Source organism: Homarus americanus, unplaced genomic scaffold (genome assembly GCF_018991925.1).
Source record: "Homarus americanus isolate GMGI-L3 unplaced genomic scaffold, GMGI_Hamer_2.0 scaffold41027, whole genome shotgun sequence".
Classification (NCBI taxonomy): domain Eukaryota; kingdom Metazoa; phylum Arthropoda; class Malacostraca; order Decapoda; family Nephropidae; genus Homarus; species Homarus americanus.
Window position 1 is genome coordinate 8442795 of NW_024745073.1, and position 23375 is coordinate 8466169.

The following is a 23375-nucleotide window of genomic DNA, read 5'->3' on the forward strand; positions in this document are numbered from 1 at the left end:
CCATGGTTACGTACATCCGACTTACGAGCATCTGCCAATATGAGCGAAGTCCCATAAAGTTAACCTTTAAATTTACAGTATTTTATTAACTGCTGCCTTAGTTTTTACTTTCATTCACTGTATTTTGTCACTGTGTCTTAAATTAAGGGATTCTTGATGTATATAAGGACTTGAGCTATGATAAAGTGGAATTTTTAAGATTGTTCTGTAAGTACGGTATGCACATAGGGTACATGTTTCAACTCAAGAACGTCCCCAGGAACAGAACTTGTTCGTAACCCAGGGGCTGGCTGTACAGTACTGTACAACAGTTGGTTTCAAATCTCATATTATGGGTTTGGATACATTTCCAATTTCTTTCAAGTATTATTGGATTCTAAGTGATCTGAATGGTTCATATACTTATTGTTTTCTTCCTCAATGGAGTTAAGAAGATAGCCATCTTGTTTTTCAATAGCATTGTTATTACATTAAGTTTGGTATCATGTTGCAAGTTATCTGTGCTTGTGGAGGATGAAGACGTCTTCAAGAGATCATCTTTTAACATGGACCGGTTGGCAAGATGTGCAAGTGTTTAAAATGCGGCAGAGAATTGACAGAAGAAATATGTTTCAATTCAAAACCAATCCGTACTCTTACATCCACAAAGCCGTAAAATTAAATGCCATTTGAAGAAAAGTGTTTTCATCGGTACCTGACATCAAAGTAAGGGTTAATACTGATGACATACCCATTGCTGCATAATTTGATTTGATGAATCTTATCTAACTATATTTCATCGTTGAGTTCGGATATGAATTCAATTCTCGTGCAAATGCTTTGTCTGGTAGATAATTAGGCGCCTTGGCTTGCACTATAGTACAGTACTTCATCTGTCTCGGCAGTGAATCAGAATGGTGGCTTGATCCACACTCAATGTTGTCATACGCCATTTGTTTCAGTGCAACAACTGAGCCGCTCGGTCCGAGCATACTCTAATGTCCCCCCCCCAAAAGTTAAATTACACCATATCAAAGCAAGTTCTTTTTGTTTAATATGCTGGAGGGTTCAGGCTGGCTAAGAAGTTAGGTAGGGTTAAGTAGGTTTTTTATGTTAGGTACCAAAGCTTGTACAGTATTTCTTATCAACTAAGGTTAGGTTAGGTTTAATTTGAAAATAACCCCATTTTAACACATTTGCCTAAACTACGACAGTATCTACTGCAAAATACAGTGTAACTGCAGCATTTTAAAATTTATTTTCTATGGAAGTTCTTCGACGGATACATTGTCAATAATTACCAAAATACTGAAAGTTCTTTCTGCTTAATATGCCAGAAGGGTCTGGTGGGCTCTGTCCCCTGGTTAGGAAGTTAGGTCAGGTTCTGTGCAAATAGCATCTCCACATTACTTTATGACCAAGTACCTGTAAATTCTTTAGTAAAAATCTATATTGATTTGTATATCGGGAGATAGACAAAAAACTTCAGTATTTTCGTTGGAAATTGATATTTTTAGAGTTAATCCAACTTTTCAACTAAAGGGTTTTGTTCTTCATGTTCTATTGTTGCTTCTTTTGGCTTGTTGGGCTAAGGGTAGGGTAGGTTAGGTTTACATACTGGACGCGATGTTAAGTCAGGTCCTTCTGGTTTCTTGGGTTAGGTTAGGTTAGGTTGGACATGTCTTCTGATATATGAGATGATAGTTTTATTTGGAAAAATTTTATTTCCTCCATTTTTGTTGTGTTCTTGATAAACTGAAAAACTTTTCTTCTTTTGAAACGTTTCCTAACTCGGCTCCTTAACCCGGAGACCTGCTCTGAAATATTAATCTTCTTAAAGTTGTCTGAAAGCCATGTAAACTAGTTTTTCTCTATTTTCCAATATACAAATCAATATGGGGTTCTGTAGTTGTCCTCGACCAAATCTTTACCTTACCGAACCCTAATGATTAGGCTGGAACTCGGTACTGTATAGGACCGAGGATAACAGTACTGTACCTACACGGCTTGTGTTCCTCTACAACAATTCAATTCAATTTCAATATTTATTCCTTGATAGAGGAAGCGGGATCCTAGTGCTGTCACCAGGTACCACTGTACAATACCACCATAAGCACCTGGCCAGTGTGACCAGTAACAACTCACCCCTCACCTGGTGACTCACACTCACCTATTTAAATGTCGTTTCGCTGGAGGTATGTCAAATGTTGCAAAGTTACCACGAACAGGGCCGCTAAATTATTATTTTTGTTTTGTTTTAACATATATGACAAAAATCAACAATACCAAATTTAATATAATTAAAATTTTTTATAGGTTCATTGAATTAGGTTTGATTCGTATATATTAAGCTTACTTGTCTCCCATGAACACAATTAGATAAATTTGGCACTATGTTCGTCATATTGTTTTAACATCAAGTCCATACCTGTGCCCCATTCAGTTCACCTGGTGCTTCAGCCACTCATTAACACCCAAGTACCTACGATTTGATGAAGTATTTCTGTATTATCAAAATAAAATCCACGAATTTCAGAAGCAATAATATAGCCGGGTGATCAGGGCAATTTTTTTAGTCACAATCCTTCCTTTTAAATTAACTGTTGTTTTTGAGTTATTGTGTATATACTGTACATGGTTAAACCTACTCTCATCAAAAACACAAAATACAGCATCAAAGTAATACAGACAATTGCATTTCATGTAGTGAAATCTTAAGGTGAAATAAGCAGGTGATCCACAAAAGTAACAGGAAAGTTATGCTGATAGTCTATGTGAACACCGTGCACTAACACCCTACAGACATAACCACTACAGTACCGTGTAATTCAGATACAGTAGTGGCAACAAAAGTAAATATGACAGCATTATATTTTTGCTTCACTCAATACATTACATTATTATTTTATCAATTGGGTGTAAATATGTCAGGTAAATAGGAGGAAGATAAATATGAAGAGGTTACGAGAGATATTAAATTTTAGAAACATTTCTATGACGAATAAAACCATATCTTTTACATAAACTGGTGTTGATCAGAGAGGTGGTCATCAGGGGGTGAGCTTGTAATGCTGTATGATCCTGATGAACTGGTCTGGATACTGGAGTGTCAGTTGGGTGAGGATAAACTCAACTTTCATACGCTCTTCAGCCTTACAGAAGGAACATATCTGCTGGGATGCGACCCACGACCTGATGCTCCCTGCAAGGGACAGTACAGTGAAGAGTGTAGTCACATAAAGGACTGACACACTACAAAACATGACTTTACTTATTTTCCAAGTACAGACAAAGTATTTAAGAATGCTTCTATATGAAAGTAGGGATATTAAAAACTCTTATACATAAACAATTAACTTACTGTACATAGGTAAGGCCAGCGGATCAGTACTACAATCAGCCACTTCCACCACACAGTCGACGATAGCTGTGACACGCGCCGAGTCTTTCATGATCTCTTCCATCTGCTGATCACTGTGACTTATGATGACTTGAAGGTCTTCCGGTGACTGTCCCGCCACCATCACACACAATAACAATAACAACCATTGGACCCGCATAGTGACTGTAGGAGAGAAGTTATTATTACAGCGTTACATCTCTTACTGGATAACTTGTGTACACTGTGGTGCTATAACTATACATTGTAGTACAATAACCATACACTGTAGTACAATAACCGTACACTGTAGTACTATAACCATACACTGTAGTACCAAAGGGTCTACTATACACAATAAAAGAGAGCCATTTACTGTACCTGTGAGGAGGATGTGTTTGGCTGACCACCCTGGCTGACTATGTACTGGACCGCCTCTACATCTCTCCCTTTATATGGTTCTTGTATGGGGTGGGTGAAAAAAAAAACTGACCATGAAGGGACGCTTCTCTACAGTATATTGTACCTGCTATTGGACCATTTTTTTTCCAGCCAGTTTTTAAGATATTAACTAAATCCTCACAGAACGGGTTTTCGGTGTTAGTTTTCGATCGCTGTTTCGAAAGTAGTCTGTTGATGCTTTGTCAGTGGGACATTATGCAACGTTGGTGAATTTGGTAGGATCTTTTGGGGGGAGATGATGCTGTTTCGGACGTCGTCGGTCGTAGAGGAAAGGGGTGGGGGGTAAAGTTTGTGTATCAGGTTAAGTGGTGTAAACAGGAAGGAAGTGTCTTAAAGCCAGTGTTGAAGGTCATATCAGATGAGCCTAACCATAAGTGCTTCCTGGTGTAGCTAACGATTGATCTCATCTTAAGGTTGTTACATCGACTCTTCAGTCAAGTTGGGTGAAGCTCTAGTCAAGGGTGAAGCTCTAGTTAAGGGTGAAGCTCTAGTTAAGGGTGAAGCTCTAGTTAAGGGTGAAGCTCTAGTTAACTCACAATATACGAATCGGATACATTACTTTAAATTGAAATATGACTCGCAGAGTTTTGTCTTCGTAAGTGATTATCTGTTAAAATATACTTAACTTATTTACTTTAGCTAATACATCGTTGAGTGAGTCTACAACACACTCACAGACTCACTCTACAGAAACTCTGGTAACTTTTCTGTCTGCTTATTTTCTCTTCTGAGAGTAGCTACAGTGGTCTAGACAAGGCAGCGTTTGGTGTTGTTTTGATGCTATTTTGGGGGGATTTATTGTTTTGTTTTAGATAAAGTAAACCATATCTTCTATGACGATATATATTTAACGTATGAAACTTTGTCAATGAGGTTCTACTAGGTGGATACTCTCATACACTACGCTACACTACTCCATATGCTTAAGGTGACATTATTATTATTATTATTATTATTATTCAAGATACCCACAGTCAGTTACCACCCGGAAGTTATTCGAATGTAAACAAGTTTGAAAGAACCTGTCAAGTTCCCCCCGTTGCTTGCCCTGACCACTCCCACCGCCACTGCCACACAAGGCCACCACCTAACTCTCTCCATCAGGACCACACCTAGTTTTTACTCAGTGTGTTATATCATACCAGATCTTATGCCATTTTCTATATAATTCTGACCTTTTTTTTTTACTATACTTTTTACTTTTACTCTTGTTCTTTTATGCATTCACTGGGTGCGACGTGACCTCATCATTAAGGGGTCATGGTTAAACAAAAGTATAACGCACATGGGTATTCCATATTGAAGTAACAGTAATCTTCAGGAAGTTATGTTGTCTTAATGTATCATAAATCAGACATTTCAGAAAATGTTAATGACACTCGTCTAATCTCTTTGCCCGAAAGTAAAAAATCATATTATATTATGCAGCCAACATTGAAACAACATGACATGTGACCTGCATATCAAGCAGGGCATGAATAGTATGTATACCCATTGAAAATATTGTGGAGTAGAAGCTTATGCCTTACTATAATAGTTTATAAAAAAGTTAATTTACGTTTTCTTTCTCCAAAAACACCAAAAGAAAAAGAAAACCAAGAATTGATATTGAATATTTATGGGTAACTTTAGTGGTCAGGCGGGATACCAAATTTTTGTATCATTTCGCCACTGTTTTCTGTTATGAGTGAATTATGAACATAAAACTGAAGGTGAATAGAAAGAAAATTTAACTCACTTAACATTCGTGTGATATATGACACCAGGCAAATCCCTAACGTTACCTAAACTACCTCCACTATAACATAATACACCTTCAGAATAATCTCACCTAACTCAAGCTGACATTATACCCAACTCAATCATAACTGAATGTGTTTTCCTAATATCCAGTTAATAGAAATATCTTAAGTTACAGACCCTTGTCTGCCCAGTACTTTCCAACAGTACGTAACAGTGACCTGACCAATGAGAATGAAGTAAAATAAAGCTAATTCTTTATGACCTACCTGAAGAGGGTGCGATGTAAGAAGGATTAGCACTACAGCAGCTGAGAACAACACACCTGTGTATATGTGGACAGGTGTATCTAGACTAATACTGCATTAGTTAAAAAAAATAGATTACCTGAATATTAGTTTTGCGAGAGGTGAGTCCCATCAACAAGGCATTTAGAAAACACATTGAAAAAATCCCTATTGAGGCAGTGTGTGATGTGTAGTATTGTGTGGGGAACAAGAGGAAGGGGAGGTGAATGGGGATCAGAGGGAAGGGAGAGATGAAAAGGATATGAGAGAGAGAGAGAGAGAGAGAGAGAGAGAGAGAGAGAGAGAGAGAGAGATTATAATATATGTATCATAATTTAGACTGATAGATACAGTAGACTGATCAACTAACTGACTGACTGACTGACTGACTGAGAGGACCTTTCGAGCTGCCAGTTTTAACGCAGTTTATGAAAAAATCTTGGTTGCTCGTTTTCTTTATCTCCAATCTTTGGTTTTCTCTCTCTCTCTCTCTCTCTCTCTGTTTTAACTCCATCTCTCGCTCTTTGTTTTCCTCATCTCTCTCTCTCTCTCTAAGCCTTTTCAACTCCTTCTCTCTATCTCTATCTGTCTCTCACCCCTTCCCTCTCCCATATCCACCACACATGGGTAATCAAACAGTCTCCCCTGAAAATCTAAAGTGAGTGACAAAAATTCCCAGATATTGGAACTTTTACGTCTGGCCGGATATAATGATGTAAACCCAGAGAGAAGAGATGTATCCAGGCCTATAACACGTCAGTAAGTTCACATCAGCCGGAGGAGCCTGATTATATGTCTAATTGTAATAGGTTTGCTGTAAGTCTAATTTTCTGATAGGTTTCAGCCCTAATAAGCCCTAATTCTAAATAGGTCACGGTAAAAATAGGAGTCAGTCAAGAGAGAGAGAGAGAGAGAGAGAGAGAGATAAAAAGCTAATGAAATTGTCCTCTTCGTGTGTGAGCGAGAGTGTGTGTGTGTGTGCGTGTGTGTGTGTGTGTACGTCAGGTAATTTTCCAGTGCAGTAAGTATCCTTGTAACCTCCTGAGATTAAAACGACCTTTACCATCCTGGTGAAGATCACGTAAAGTGTGGAAACTAATCATTCAGATGGACCTCTGAACCAGGGATCAATAGCACCACGACCCATTACACCTCTGACCTCCGCATCAATCTCCCCTCCCCCTCCTCCTCCCCCTCCTTCTCCCCATCTCCCTCCCCATCTCCCTCCTCCTCCTCCTCCCCCTCCCCACCCACGTAATATTACCTCGACTCACCTGCCAATAAGAATCAGATGAAGGTGATTTATTCCTCTGATGTGAAGGTAACTTACGAGATTTTCCACAGTGATGGGTGGCGGAGGTCACTTTATACAGCTACCATCCCTCCTCCTGGTTATCTAATATTACTCACTGTGAACAGAATATTGAACTTTATCATTGAACACACACAGAACACATTGAAGAGGAACTTAATACACAAGAGAAGGTCATTATGAGTAAGAAGACCTGGTTGTGGAGGAGGGATATTTTAAATCAATATAAGAGAGTGCATAAGAATTCCCACAGTGAGCAGGTGGGCGGTTTTGATATTAATGATGAAATTCGTAACGATTGGAGGAGTTTGAGTCCGTGCTGAGAGAGGGAGGGAGAGAGAGGCAAGGGGAGGGTGGGGGAGGAGATGAAGGGAGAGGGAGGGTGAGGGAGGAAGGGAGGGCGGCGATGAGGGAGGTGGTGAGGAGCCTGTAGAGAGTAATGAATTAAAGTAAACAATTAATAAGTAACACCTCGGTAGTTCAGACTTAAATATTTAGACATTTAAGACCACTTGTACACGCTCAGTTTTAAAGTATTATTAAGGTAAATATTGAATTATCTCCCCAATAGGTTATGTCTTAAGAAATATTGCGACGTCTTGTGTATTGTTCGCAATTCTGAATAAAATTAAAATTAAACTATTCATCCCAATTTCATCCCCTTTTAGAACAGAATAAAAAAATAACTAATCAACTTATGTCAGTTACCGCATTAATTAATTTCGTTTTCTATTGACAAGACAGCATCAGTAACACGTGTAAATAACTTCGTTTACTGCATCCTGAAGGTTTATTGAGTTACCATAATCATTTAGGTCGTGTCCTGTAGCCTCAGGTCAAACCAGACTCACTAAGTCACAACTACTACTACTACTACTACTACTACTATTATTATTACTACTACTACAACCATCATTACTACTATTACTACTACTATTACTACTACCACTACTACAAATACATTACAATGGCCTCCATCCTCCCTTATAGCCACACCTTCGCCGCCATTTTAATACCCTAAAATTAAATAACCTAATACATAAGTAGCTGTCCCAGCTGTGTTGAGTTAGTTGAGCCGCAGATCTATGCGGCATTCAGTGACTGTTGCCTCATAGTCAATATCTGCAGCTCTTGTCGGCCTTGGGGCCGATGCTCTCGTTCCCCTAAGGCAGAGCAAAAACGACCTAAGGAGCGAGAAGGACAGTCGACATCTCATCCAGGCTGTAACATAACTTCTGGGCTGCTGCTTCTGTCCGGATATCACCTCCGCGAGTCTGGCGTAGAAGCATCTTGCACTTGGTCCCATCCCACCAGAGGTTGTGAACACTAGAGGAGTGACGCTGCCTTGATCAACGTTCTGAATTCTCTCCCTGTATGCCCTTATCTTGTCGTTCTCATGCAGCATCGAGAGCTACGTTACGGTGACATGCGACCATGGGATCAACTACAACAACCATTACCCCTACTACTGCTACTACTACTACAACCACCATTACCCCCTACTACTACAGCAACTCACTGAAGATTAGTAAAGATACCCAAAATAAAAAATACGTCCCCACACAGAAGGACTTGAATTCGGAATGACATAAGATATGCAAATTACTAATGGTCATCTTAAACTCATTACTGGGTGAAAGACGAAGATAATTATTTAACGTTTAGAGGTAATTAAATTAATCCAAGAATCATTAGTACAAGTAATTATTCAAATTATTTTTTTGACAGTATATCATTAATTAGTTTGTCAAGGAGTACTTTTAGGAAGATTTATTTAGAGGGGGAGGAGAGGAAGAGCATGGACTCTCATTTGACCACCATTTGGGAAATACTCTTATAGTCACTCATTTGAACACCATCTGCGGACTACAGTCACTCATTTGACCACCATTAGGAAAATATAGGCTCTCATTTGAATACCACCCAGGGAATACTGTCACTCATTTGACAACCATTAGGAAAGAATTTACCCTTATTTCACCATCATCGATATATGACAGCGTCTCATTAGATCGGCAGCCACGAAAAATCAACAGCAAAATAATGACACAAGATGAACCGCCTCATTACCTTCTGTTTACTCATTACGGCCTTCAACCCACACACTGATTGACTCTTTCCTCATTATAGTTCACAATGCCATTACTCAACCCAGTAATCAGAAGACAGTGGCTGCGGGAAGAAGAAGAAGAAGAGAGAGAGAGAGAGAGAGAGAGAGAGAGAGAGAGATTGTGTTATGTCTTCATGGAAATTGAATATTAACAGAGCTGGGTATAAATAGCGCTAGTCTAAGGTCCTCCTTCTCTTTCTGATACTAAATTATGTTAAGTAATATAATAAAAAACTCTACCGTATAAAATCTACCATATAAATTAGGTTATATTACGAAGAATACATTAGGTCTTGTAATATAAGCAATAAAAAGAAGTAATTTATTTTGAAATATTAATAAATCTGGTTGTGATGAAACCTTACGAGACCAAATTGAATGATTATAATCATTCAATTTGGACATATAATTATATGTCTGTCTGACGTGGCGGCGATATACAGTGTTCAGGCAGTGTGTGTGTGTGTGTGTGTACCACTACTACTACCTTCACCACCACAATCACACACACACACACACACACATATATATTACTACAACCACCTTGTTAACGTGCTAATTAATGGTTTTCTTGTCATCATCAGTCAACAGTAATTAACAGCGATAATTAAGGCGAGAATTGTTTTTGGAAGGTGTAGCTACTGTGTATGTGTGCTGTACAATACACACTCACTGTAAAGGCCTGGGACTTTGGGGATAGAAATCCCTTACCAGGCTTATCAGGTTCTTAATTAAGGAAAGTCAAGGACCAAGGTTTTCCGAGGAATAACAAACAACCGTTAGAGATTGACATCTCTTTACTATAAAAATATAACACAAAACTCTGACACCACTCAACAAACATCAAATAATTACGGGAGTCAAACAATTAATGCAGTCAATAGTTAATGGAGTTAAACAATTAAGGGAAGCAATCAATTAAAGGAATCAAACAAATAATGGGAGTTAGCAATTAATGGATTCAAACAATTAAAAGGAGTCAACAATTGATAGAATCGAACAATAAAGGGGAGTCAGCAATTAATGGAATCAAACAAACCATAGAATCAAACAATGAACAAATATTTCCTAAGGCAGTGGCCCTGGGGGAAGGTTCTGGAACACGGTGATCCACACTCAGGGTAGGGAAGCGTCCATTCAACTCCACACTCGAGCAACGTCTTGAACTGGCAGGAGAACACCGGGGCACAGACGGAATGAGATGAACTGACGGTCGTGGTATGTGGTAGTGGTAGATGTCCAGAGAATTGACAGTCAATAGGTGAAGGTCTGGGGACACAGCCCACGAGTCCAGGACCTATGATGAGCCAGAATTTGACGGACAGCGGGGTAGCTAGATAGTGACTGTATGGCGACTGGGTTGAATCTGCCTGTGACCCAGATAGTCGCTGCCGTTCTCACCTCTGTCCAACCGCCCCAAGTGTCGTCCGCACCAGCAAACGAGCGAGTAAGCAGCGGTAACGAGCAGGAAGATAGTTTCCGCCCTTACACTCACCCTGATGACCCATACAAGTGTCAGGACTAGTGAGGTGTGAGAGGAGAGTGGTGAGGTGTGAAAGAAGAGTAGTGAGGTGTGAGAGAAGAGTGGTGAGGTGTGAGAGGAGAGTAGTGAGGTGTGAGAGAAGAGTAGTGAGGTATGAGAGAAGAGTAGTGAGGTGTGAGAGAAGAGTAGTGAGGTGTGAGAGGAGAGTAGTGAGGTGTGAGAGGAGAGTAGTGAGGTGTGAGAGAAGAGTAGTGAGGTGTGAGAGAAGAGTAGTGAGGTGTGAGAGAAGAGTAGTGAGGTGTGAGAGAAGAGTGGTGAGGTGTGAGAGAAGAGTGGTGAGGTATGAGAGAAGAGTAGTGAGGTGTGAGAGAAGAGTAGTGAGGTGTGAGAGAAGAGTAGTGAGGTATGAGAGGAGAGTAGTGAGGTGTGAGAGAAGAGTAGTGAGGTGTGAGAGAAGAGTAGTGAGGTGTGAGAGGAGAGTAGTGAGGTGTGAGAGGAGAGTGGTGAGGTGTGAGAGGAGAGTAGTGAGGTGTGAGAGAAATAAGGATTCTTTTCTCTCAATTAATTATAATCTGAAAGGTCATTAATTCTGTTTATTGTGAGTCAGGTAATTAACGCGAGACTGCTTGGGTAAAACTAGAAATAATGGCTAAGGGTGGAAATAATGGCTAAGGGTGGAAATAATGGCTAAGGGTGGAAATAATGGCTAAGGGTGGAAATAATGGCTAAGGGTGGAAATAATGGCTAAGGGTGGAAATAATGGCTAAGGGTGGAAATAATGGTTAAAGGTGAAAAAATGGAAACAAAAATTCCCCTTTACACCACAACAAAGTACAGGGAGCCAAAACTACTCCCGTCGAGAGAGAGAGAGAGAGAGAAAGAGAGAGAGAGAGAGAGAGAACTGTACTAACCCTCTTCTCCGTTATCACTGGTTCAGATCTGCCAGCCGACGCCAATGTTTACCAAGACAGTAGTGGTGGTGGACTTAACCTGAACCACCACCACCACCACCACTACCACTAGTGTATATACATGACCTGCTGGGGATGTGAAGTGGGTGGGTGCCGGAGCTGATGGTGGTTGGGGTGAGGATATGACAGATGATGATTGATGGAGGGTATTGAGCGTGTGCTGCGCGTGGGATAACAAACAATGGTTACGTTGTTTAGGGTAACGAGGGGGTTAACTTTACTTCAGAAATAACCAACTATGATGTGTGTGTTTTTTTGGTGGTTATTCATTTGTTTTTATCTTGTTTTTCTATTGTTTGTGTTTTAATTCACCTGATCCATCAAATAATTTCACCTTCTGTCCCACATATTGTTTCACTCACCAAATATCACCACAGGACCCGCCTCGCCCCCATCCCCACACCATTTAACACCGTTGCCTGCACAAGAACGACAACACGCTGCAATATATCACACTAGCGAGAGACTGAGAGACCTACCGAATCCCCTCTCTCTCTATTCTGGTAGCGAGAGACTAAGAGAGACCTACCGAATCCCCTCTCTCTCTATTCTGGTAGCGAGAGACTAGGAGAGACCTACCGAATCCTCTCTCTCTCTATTCTGGTAGCGAGAGACTAGGAGAGACCTACCGAATCCCCTCTCTCTCTATTCTGGTAGCGAGAGACTAGGAGAGACCTATCGAATCCTCTCTCTCTCTATTCTGGTAGCGAGAGACTAAGAGAGACCTATCAAATCCTCTCTCTACTCTGAGACCTATCAAATCCTCTCTCTACTCTGTTCTGTTGGCGAGGACTGCTGGGAGACCTACCGAATCCTCTCTCTATTCTGGTAGCGAGGAGACTAGGAGAACTATCAGATCCTCCTCTCTCTCTGTCTGGTGGCGAGGACTAGGAGACCCTACCAGATCCTCTCTCTCTATTCTGACCTTTGAGAGACTTGGGGAGCCTACCAGTCCCCTCTCTCTCTATTCTGGTAGCGAGAGACTAGGAGAGACCTATCGAATCCTCTCTCTCTCTATTCTGGTAGCGAGAGACGAAGAGAGACCTACCGAATCCTCTCTCTCTCTATTCTGGTAGCGAGAGACGAAGAGAGACCTACCGAATCCTCTCTCTCTCTATTCTGGTAGCGAGAGACTAGGAGAGACCTACCGAATCCTCTCTCTCTCTATTCTGGTAGCGAGAGACTAGGAGAGACCTACCGAATCCCCTCTCTCTCTATTCTGGTAGCGAGAGACGAAGAGAGACCTATCGAATCCTCTCTCTCTCTATTCTGGTAGCGAGAGACTAGGAGAGACCTACCGAATCCCCTCTCTCTCTATTCTGGTAGCGAGAGACTAGGAGAGACCTATCAAATCCTCTCTCTACTCTGGCGTTTAATTCAGGGCGGGAGTTTAAACCCTTAGGACGCCGTAGTGTAGACCAAAGTTAATTTATATCTGAGTTTTATCGAAAGTTTAAGGTATAATTTGATTTAAAACTATGAAGTAGATTAATAATTTACAAAAAGGTTCTCTTAGCGTATATGGTGTCGTAAATGAATTAGATAGATAGCATAGGTAAATAAACATTATGTACTCCTCAAAATATATAAGTAAATGAATTTCCACGTCTGTTTGTGTAGAGGAACCTGAAGAAAAGTCACCTCGGAGTGTGAGAGACTAACAGACAAGGGTTGATCTATAGAGCTGCTTCTACATTCATAACGGGGCATAAAAACAGTGATGGGTCATAGAGAGAGAGAGAGAGAGAGAGAGAGAGAGAGAGAGAGAGAGAGAGAGAGAGACCATTACAGGTGTCTGGCTGGCGGCTATGGAGGATCTCAACGTACTGACAGATTTGCTAAATATAGGATAATAGGTAATAAGACAATAGGTAAATAACTATAAATAAGTAAACACATGATAAAAAACTCCAGCTAGTTACAGTTATTCAGAATATTAATTTAATTTCAGATATGTCGACTCAAAAATATCAGAATGGAAAAAGAAGTTACTATATTTAAACTCGACTATGAAAATTTAATCAACATATATTAAAAAAAAAAGTTTCTTTACAAGTTAAAAAATAAATCTGATTATTGTTAGAACAATAAAATGTTTTCTCCCCCTTGGAAAAAAAGAAGAAAAAAAAAAGGCCAAAAATAGTGTTGCCTCCATTACACGCAGCTATCATGTTCACACAGGACACGACTCCCTCTCCTCGCCAGAAGGAGTTAACATGGTGGGGGAGCTACAGTATTTCCCTATATTACTCTTCCTGGATAAAGTCATTTCCCGTACAGCCTCACACAGCTGCTGCACGGCCGGGAGGGGAGGGGCGCCTACACCACCTTCACGCTACCGCAGGAAATGTATTGCTGCGACGTGTTAGCGAGGCAGTGTGTGTGTCACTACTACCACTACTGCTATGATTTTTCACCCTTTTAACCGGATCTGTCAGTCGCTGATTTCCACACATGCAGGTTCAGTTCTTCCACTACCTACACCGTTGTTCCTCTTACCACCAGTGTTCTCTTTACACCATCGATCCACCTCTTGCGCGGGCGTCAGGCAGGTCGTCGTCCTGCGGAGTTCAGTTCAGCCTCTCTTTACTTTTACAATATATTTATCCTCTTCGCCACTGATCGCCTCGTTAGCCGTTTGGGCTGTCGGTCACGTCTCTGTTACGAACTGTTGGCAAGTACTAGGCATGTAATGTTTCCAGAATGTATTATTACCTGCGACGGTGTTGGTTAAAGTCTGGTCTTGAAACAGCTCACACTCGGTGCCGTCACAACACTCTCTGGCAGATTGTTCCAAGAGTTACAGTTCTCACTCCGGAAAAAGTTTGTTCTGACAATTTTCTGAACTTGTGGCTTCTTCAACCTTGAGCTTTGACCCCTCGTGGAGAGGTCATTCCCCAGCTACAGGTGTTTATAGATTCTAATAAGTCACCCTTGTATAAATATTGTTATCTCTCTAAGTAACTGGGGAGTTTAGAACGCCTGCAGTGGGTTAGTTTATACTCTATAAAGCACATCGATTTCTCCTCACAATAATTCTGTCAGTTTAGTGGGACCTTCTCATCCAGCTATAAATATACGCTTCACAAAAACAAGAATAAGAAAAAAAACGAAAAAGAAGAAGAGATGGAGAAACGGAGAGAGGACGTTAAGAAGTATAAGAGGAAAGGAGAGAGAGGGAGAGAGAGAGGGACGAAGGAAGTGAAGAAGTGAGAAAGGAAAGAAGGGATGGAGGAAGGGATAAAAAGAGAGAGAGGGAGGGAGGAAGGGAGGGAGAGAGAAAGAAAGAGAGAGAGAGAGAGAGAGAGGGAGGGAGGGAGGGAGGGAGGGAGAATTAAATCGCATCTAGTAGGACTTCCATGACTCCCTCCCACAAAGGTCTCGGGTCGACTCACCAACAGGACGGATATTAGCCCATTAAGTCCAAGGTGTGGTCACGTCCAAGGTGTGGTCACGTCCAAGGTGTGGTCACGTTCAGGGTATGGTCCTTTCTTCTGAGGGCCTTTGTAATACCGACACCTGATCCACACCAACATGAGGAGGTGGGCTATGGCAGTGGTAGTGGTGGTGATAGTGTAGTGGTGGTGGTGATAGTGTAGTGGTGGTAGTGATAGTGTAGTGGTGGTGGTGATAGTGTAGTGGTGGTGGTGATAGTGTAGTGGTGGTAGTGATAGTGTAGTGGTGGTGGTGATAGTGTGGTGGTGGTGGTAGTGAGGATGTGATGGTGATAATAGTTGTTGTTGTTGATGTGGTGGTAGTTGTGGTGGTGGTAGTAGTTGTGGTAGGATAGTATAAACAAGGACAAAGTCATCAACAAATGGGTCATCAAAGGTAGGTCATCAAATAGGGACAAGGTGGGTCATCAATAGGTCATCAAATAGGGACAAGGTAGGTCATCCAATAGGGACAAGGTAGGTCATCAAATCAGGGATAAGGTAGGTCATCAAATAGGGTAAGGTAGGTCATCAAATAGGGACAAGGTAGGTCATCAAATAGGGACAAGGTAGGTCATCAGATAAGTACAAGGTAGGTCATCAAATAGGGGTAAGGTAGGTCATCAAATAGGGACAAGGTAGGTCATCAATAGGTACAAGGTAGGTCATCAATAGGGACAAGGTCGTCAGATAGGTATAAGGTAGGTCATCAAATACATAAAAGGTAGCGTGTTTAATTTGCAGAAGTGGGACGTCTGCTTATCACAGTGAGAACATCAAAGATTTAAAAAATACTCCTCCCTTAGGTCAACCAGTCCCTCACAACCCCCTGTCCCTCTCCCCCCCATCCCTCACCCCCTATCCCTCACCCCCTATCCCTCTCCCCCATCCCTCATCCCCTATCCCTCATCCCCCCCATTCTTCACATCAAAAACATATTCGAGGGCATTTAGGACGTCGAGGAATACCGCTTTCAATAGTCGACGGTGACAACGAGGTAATGAAAGTCTCAGAGAGCCTTCACAAGTGGCTGGTTGACGGGCTACTAATATCTATGGAGAAGGGTCTTGGAGAGCAGGAGGTGATGGTGGTGGTAGGTAGTGATGATGGTGATGGTGGTGGGTGGTGTTGATGGTGATGGCGGTGGGTGGTACGGTGATGGTGATGGTGGTAGGGTGGTGAGTAGGTAGTGTGTGGTGATGGTGGTGGGTGGTGTTGATGGTGATGGCGGTGGGTGGTAGTGATGGTGATGGTAGTGATGATGGTGGGGTGGTGGTGATGGTGGTGGGTGTAGTGATGATGGTGATGGTGGTGGGTGGTAGTGATGGTGATGGTGGTGGGTGGTAGTGATGGTGATGGTGGTGGTGGTAGTGATGGTGATGGTGGTGGGGTAGGTGATGGTGATGGTGGTGGTAGTGATGGTGATGGGTGGTAGTGATGATGGTGATGGTGGTGGGTGGTAGTGATGGTGGTGGTGGTGTGATGGTGGTGGGTGGTAGTGATGGTGATGGGTGGTAGTGATGATGGTGATGGTGGTGGGTGGTAGTGATGGTGATGGTGGGGGTGGTAGGAGTGATGGTGATGGGTGGTGGGTGGTGGGTGGTAATGTTGATGGTGATGGTGGTGGGTGGTAGTGATGGTGATGGTGGTGGTAGGTAGTGTTGATGGTGATGGTGGTGGGTGGTAGTGATGATGGTGATGGTGGTGGGTGGTAGTGATGGTAATGGTGGTAGTGATGAATTAACCCCCTGAATACGATGACTAGACCCCCAGTTACACAACATCCGAACATATTTTAAGTCTCTTGATCTTCTTTACAGACCCGCCATTAGTTAGTTTCAATACGGTATCGAAATCTGTCTATCCGGCGGTTTTAATGTTCTCAAAGTAGCGTTTGATTCTGTGCGTCCAACTGTCATAGTCTGATCGCTACAGGTCGAGCGGGTGATGTGTGGCGCCTCTCACTAGCTTGTTTATGGGACTGGGTGAAGTGATTCCGTGTTAACAACCAGTGACCTCTGTTTCATACAGCATCGGTCACACACACACACGCTGATTGAAGTAACTGGAGCATATCAGTGACCCTTAGCGTGTTTCTGTCCCTTCAAAGGAAGTCTTGATAAGGCCAGTTGCTATTCAACGAAGAGATTGTTAACTATTGGAAGGAAAGGTTTTGTGATATATAATGAAGTAGCAACACACAACGTCTCTGACTGTGAACTCTGACAACACCATTACTGCGAGATTCATTAAGGATTGATCTAAGTCATGTTTCATCTCCGTTAAATAAACCCGCCTTATTTAACTCCATGGATGCTCTCGTAACCCTGACGGTGGGAAGAATTAGGTTATCTTTCGTTACCATCAATAAATTGTGGCGGTAGAATGGCACTGTCAACTTATTTGTCGCCATCCATGACCACCCCCTTCTGCAGCACCCAGCCTAGGTGTTTGTCGCCCAAGAGGTCCATCGTTTCTGACACCAACAGGAGATAGATTGTGTCTCCCTGGCGCTACACACACACACACACACACACACACACACACACACACACCAGATGTTGTTGTTGTCTGTAAGGTATTTCAGAGGATTATTATCTTGAAGTTTACTGAATATATGCTTCAATACTCTACTTATCAATAGTGTCAGCACCATGGGGCGAGGTAATCTATTTAGGTAATACTATTATCTCAAATTATGTGACGGTTTTACGTGCAGGAGGTGAAAGATAACTCAATACTGAACTAATATAGACAAAGTGAATGTGTCTTAGTGATGTAAAACTTTTGTTATTGATTTTATGACGAAAACGGAAGGATCACCTGAAGATTACACACCCCCAGTTTATTTCACCTGATTATTAAACACCCTAAGGCTAACGTAACGTAACGTAACGTAACGTAACCTAACGTAACGTAACCTAACCTAACCAGGAGCAATATAAAAAAGCACCAGTTCCATTTAACAATTTAAGACAATTAAACAAAAAAACATAGTGTGACCTTCCCCTACGAGCCTCTAAAAAGGGTGAAATACGAATATAATGGGTGAGAGAAAACGGTGGGACGTTCCTGAGGGGTAACTCTGGTAGACTGAACGAGAAGAAAAGGTGGATTTACGGTCCGCTGCCTTGAGAGGTTATTCACTCCCGCTTATATGAAGTGAAGTGAAGTGTGCTCCTTTCTTTTCTTGTGACGGCCCACGAGCGTGTGTGTGTGTGTGTGTGTGTGTGTGTGTAACAGAGAGAGAGAGAGAGAGAGAGAGAGAGAGAGAGAGAGAGAGAGTCAAGAATCAGATTTTTCACGTTGGCACTTAGAAGACGTTGGTCGTATGGAACCAAGACATCAGAAGACGTAATTAAGACTTGCAAGAAATAATATCACGTTCTCTTTCTTTCTTTCTCTCTCTCTCTCTTTTTCTCACTTTGTTTCTCATTTAATTTCTTGCCTTTTAATGTTCCTCGTTCCGCCAGGAGGGAGGAAAGAGGTAGAAATTATGGAGATGAAACCCACACCTCTGGCCTTGCCTGTGTCTGTCTTTCTGTTTCTGTCTCTCTGTCTGTCTGTCTGTGTCTGGTTTCAATATTTTTCATTCTATTTTTTCCTTTTTAGTTAACGTTATTGTCACCTAGAATAAAGTGACCCTTGACATCAGATGCCAATAATATTCACGGTATGAAAATCTAGGCCACGTATTGTTGTGTTGGAAAGGACCGTTTGTTAACTTCCCACCAGCCAACGTAACGAGAGACAACTGAGCCAATATATATTTTTTCGCGATTCATATTATTATAAATTAATATTTTTTTGTTATCTTATTTATTTATTTGATATATTAATTACTAGATACAATATATATATATATATATATATATATATATATATATATATATATATATATATATATATATATATATATATATATATATATATATATATATATATATATATATATATACATATATTACCCATTACGTATATTTTCTTATATTAAAACAAATTTGATCAATTATATAAACCAGATGACACCTAATTGGGATCATAAATATTCACAAACTCACAAGTACTCATAATATAGACCACAAATACTCATAATCTGGACCCTAAATACTCGCAATCTCTCAAATACTCAAAATCTGAACCAAAAATAATCATAATCTTGACTCTTAATACTCACAACCTCAAAAATACTCAAAATCTGGACCCAAATTACTCATAACCTCACAAGTACTCATAATCTGGACTCAAATTACTCATAACCTCACAAGTACTCATAATCCCACTAAAAATGAGGACTACTTTATTAGGTTAATCACCCAAGTCGTATATCAAAGGAACAACTAAGTACTAGTGGGTAAATAACACGTCTTCATTAGCCCATAAAGAGAGTGTGGAAGGGGAAGCTGTGTGTCGGGAGTCATGCTAATTAAACTCATTTGTATACGTGAAGAAGAAAGAACGAGACGATGATTAAGAAGATGGAGGGAAAAGAAGAAGGAAGAAAGAAGAGGAAAGAACAAGAAAATGATTAATATAGAAGGCAAGGAAGATAGAAGAAGATATAATGTAGAAAGTGATAAGAGGAGAAGAAGAAGAAGAAAAGAAGAAGAGGAGGAAGAAAAAGAAGAAGAAAAGATAAGAAGAAGAAGAAGAAGAAGAAGAAGAAGAAGAAGAAGAAGAAGAAACACAAATTAAAACTTCTTTATCTGTTTCTCCTTCATCATCATCATCTTTTTGTCAATCTCTTCTACCTGTTACAGTGATTAACTAATAAAGATGATTAGTAGACAGATTATTATAAAAGGATTGGGAAAAAAGTTTATGTTGAATGTGATCCTCAATTATATTCCTTCGTTTTTTATTGTGTAAGATTGGAGGGTTGGCTAAGGGTGTGACTTATTGTGAAAGTTTGAGAGAGAGAGAGAGGTAAGAACATTATAATTCACTATCTTGTAAAGTTATCGATGGTAGAAACTGTTATTAGGAGGATGAGATGCGCATATGTTTTTATTATCGAAGCGGGAAACAAAATATAAACACTATAAACAACAGAAACAAAATATAAACAGTATAAACAACAGAAACAAAATATAAACAGTATAAACAACAGAAACAAAATATAAACACTATAAACGACAGAAACAAAATATAAACAGTATAGGCGACAGAAACAAAATATAAACACTATAAACGACAGAAACAAAATATAAACAGTATAAACAACAGAAACAAAATATAAACACTATAAACGACAGAAACAAAATATAAATGGTGAAATGGAAAGTTATCAATCTGATGATATTTTCTTCATGAACGATCTTAAGGTTTGCAAAAGTTACTGAAAATAATCGGTGATATTTGTGGAAAAAGTTGGCTAATAAGAAGGAGGAGGATGGGGATGAGGAGAGGCCAGGGAGAGGAGGCCAGAAGAGGAGAAGTGAAGGGGATGAGGAGAGGAGGTGGAGGAGGAGGCAAGGTAGATGAGACAGTAGCAAGCGGCTTTGTTTGTAAATCTGGTTTATTTAGTACTAACACATTAAACCAGCAACCCTACTTCTACCTCCTCACCCCCCCTCACCCTCCCCCTTACTTTACACACACACACACACACACACACACACCGTAACTCCCTCTCAAAGTTCAGAAAGTTTATGTTAATTTAGGCACAAGTTTTGTCTTCACGTAGTAAACAGAGTCTCGTCCCTGGCTCCAACTTCCCCCAATTCTGATAATTATCCCTAATAAGACTCTGAGAAGGTGTATTTAAGGCTCTGTGCTGTGTGTAGATTACCTGGGCTGTGTATCAGGGGTGTAGGGGGTCATGGTAGGGGTGTGGTGGTCATGGTAGGGGTGTAGGGGGTCATGGTAGGGGTGTGGAGGTCATGGTAGGGGTGTGAGGGTCATGGTAGGGGTGTGGTGGTCATGGCCAGGGGGTGTAGGGGTCATGGTAGGGGTGTCGGGGCCATGTGGTAGAGGTGTGGGGTCATGGTAGGGGTGTAGGGGGTCATGGTATTGTAGGGGTGTGGTGGTCATGGTAGAGGTGTGGTGGTCATGGTAGGGGTGTGGGGGTCATGGTAGAGGTGTGGTGGTCATGGTAGGGGTGTGGGGGTCATGGTAGAGGTGTGGGGGTCATGGTAGGGGTGTGGGGGTCATGGTAAGGGTGTGGGGGTCATGGTAGGGGTGTAGCTTGTTTAAATTAGCTAGATTATGTTAGGTTAAACTAGGTTCTTAGGTTAAATTAGCTTTCGGGGTGATTAATCTTCAGGTGATCACTTATAAACAGCAACAGATAATTATAGCCAAAATACCTGTGACAATAACCTGGATATGTATCGTAAATATGTATATTCCTCTAATATTTATTTACGTGGAAGACATGTCACACACAAGGCAGTCTCTCATGATCCGGGACCTGGTCTTTTGGTTGGCCTAAGATTACATCAACAACTTGGTTATTGCCGTCTTCAGTCAGTCAGTCAGTCAGTTGGTCGTGAAGAAGGATATCAATTACTCTCCTCCTCCCACTCACTTATTCCTTCTCCTACTCTTCCTACTTCTTCAACTTCTCCTACTCCTACTTCTCCTCCTCCTTCTCCTTCCCCTAGCCTGCCGAGAGAAGCAGATGATCAACCCCGGACATAATGATAATAATAGCGGTGTAAACGACCTGGTGATGGCGGGGGATACGTGCACAAATCCATTCGCAAATAAATAGGAAATAAAGTTATATTTTTTCGTTCCCTTTGACTCAGAATAAGATCGAGTGGATACAGCAGACAGCATGGGTCAGTGGGTTTGATCCCAGGGCACTCAGGGCACTCAGGGCTCCCAGGGCACCTCCAGTTCACCAAGTTTTAAATGGGTACCTAAGTTGGGGAAGTGAAGGAGATGGAGTGTTGTCATCTTGTGTACAGAAGGCTTAGTATGCAGTATACTATATCCACACTGTCTCTAACGGGTAGTCATGTTTATGGGAGCAAACATTCACTTCAAAGAAATAAGTTAAAGGCAGGTAAAACAGATGCTAGATAGAGTCCATCGCATACAATATTATATTCCTTGATAACTTCATAATACTATAAGGAAATACATTTAATATAATTGAGAGGAAATATGACCGTAATGTGAAATTAATTAGCAGATATTGATGATGGCCATTGAGACTGACGACTCCAAGGCTGTATGTGTTATGAGATGTCTCGCAGGTGTTAATGAGTTCACCTGCACCAAGTGATGCTTGACCGTGTTAATGTGTGTGTGGCGGTGGACGAGTTGTTTATCGTACTGGGTTGAGATTTCACCGTTACTTGGTTCGAGTTCCCAGACAGACAGACAGACAGACAGACAGAAAGACAAACAGACAGACAGAAAGACAGAAAGACAGACAGACAGACAGACAGACAGACATACACACACCACAAAAATCATTATCAGTTTCCTATCCTTTCTTCCGCCCTCTCTCAATCTCCCCTTTCTCTCTCTCTACTCCTTCCCTCCTTCCCATATTCTCCCTCGCCCTCTCACAGACCCTTTCTTCCTCTTCTCCCTGCCGTAGTCCTTCTCTCTCTCCCTCCTTTTACTGGCGAGAGGAGACTTGTAGTAGCGGTGGGTCGTGACAGCTGCTACATGCCCCTCTCCTCCTTCTTCCTATTCATCCGCCTCTTCCTTCCCTCTTTCTTCCCTCCCTCCTCTCCCTCCCTCTTCCATATACATCGGTTCACCAACTCCTCCACAAACTTGGACAAAAAAATTCTTCCTTGGGACATCCTTACAAAGTTCTTCCTCCCTTCCCTCACCCTCCTCCTCCCTCCTCCTCTTGCCCTCCTCCTCCTCTTGCCTCCCTCCTCCTTCTCCTCCTCCTTGCCTCCTCCCTCCTCTTGCCTCCCTCCTCCTCCTCCTCCCCTCTTACTCTTCTTCTTTTACTTAGATTGGAAAAACCTTTAAAAACTTCTGTAAATCATCCTTGCCTCCCCTATCACACACACACACACACACACACACACACACACACACACACACACACACACACAAATCAAGGACAACACCCTGAACTCTATAACAAATTGCTACACCTATGTTATATTTTAAGTTATAACATAATATTCCGTATAACAATGTTTAAAATAATCACAATTTTGTTCCATCACTATAAAGACTTGTCTCAGGGACGTACACCAGATAGGTGAGAGAGATTGTACCATTTTGGTGAGAAATATTG

At 41.3% G+C, this 23375-nt stretch overlaps 1 protein-coding gene across 1 annotated transcript in view; it reads right to left on the bottom strand.

Annotated features, from left to right (window-relative positions):
* The window catches only part of LOC121878385, a 31289-nt gene extending 27501 nt beyond the window's left edge, over positions 1 to 3788 (bottom strand). Inside the window, exons 1-3 of the mRNA XM_042384589.1 lie at positions 3740 to 3788; positions 3341 to 3544; positions 1978 to 3181 (exon numbers count right to left, since the gene is read on the bottom strand). The gene's annotated coding sequence lies outside the window, so the exon portion shown is untranslated. The remainder of the gene's footprint in view (positions 1 to 1977; positions 3182 to 3340; positions 3545 to 3739) is intronic.
* Positions 3789 to 23375: the final 19587 nt, after the last annotated feature.